The sequence below is a fragment of the Sinocyclocheilus grahami genome, unplaced genomic scaffold, assembly GCF_001515645.1.
Source record: "Sinocyclocheilus grahami isolate Dianchi unplaced genomic scaffold, SAMN03320097.WGS_v1.1 scaffold302.1, whole genome shotgun sequence".
In the NCBI taxonomy this organism is placed as follows: Eukaryota; Metazoa; Chordata; class Actinopteri; order Cypriniformes; family Cyprinidae; genus Sinocyclocheilus; species Sinocyclocheilus grahami.
Genome location: NW_015505481.1, coordinates 438,470 through 438,789, shown reverse-complemented (window position 1 = coordinate 438,789; position 320 = coordinate 438,470). Strand labels below are relative to the sequence as shown.

The 320-nt window shown below is 40.0% G+C and overlaps 1 protein-coding gene across 1 annotated transcript in view; it reads right to left on the bottom strand.

Moving 5' to 3' along the window:
• Positions 1-320, bottom strand: part of LOC107601219 (homeobox protein Dlx4a-like) — a 31,889-nt gene that overhangs the window by 10,937 nt on the left and 20,632 nt on the right. The window lies entirely within an intron of this gene.

The window sequence follows — 320 nt, the reverse complement described above, 5'->3', positions numbered from 1 at the left end:
TTTCCTCCTATGAACTGCTTGCTTCAGGTCCTTCCACAAAATTTAGATTGGATTAAGGTCCGGAATTTCATTCCAAAACGTTAACTTTGTTCTTCTTTAACCATCCTTTGGTAGAATGACTTGTGTGCATGGGGTCGTTTGTCTTGCTGCATGGCCCACTTTCTCTTCAGATTCAGTTCTCAGGCAGATGTCCTGACATTTTCCTTCAGAATTTGCTGGTATAATTCCATCTCAATGATGATCAATGATCATGTGGACAATCGAATTAAGGTCTGATCATGCATTTCACTTGCTGAAGACAAAACTAAAGGCAGAAAGAC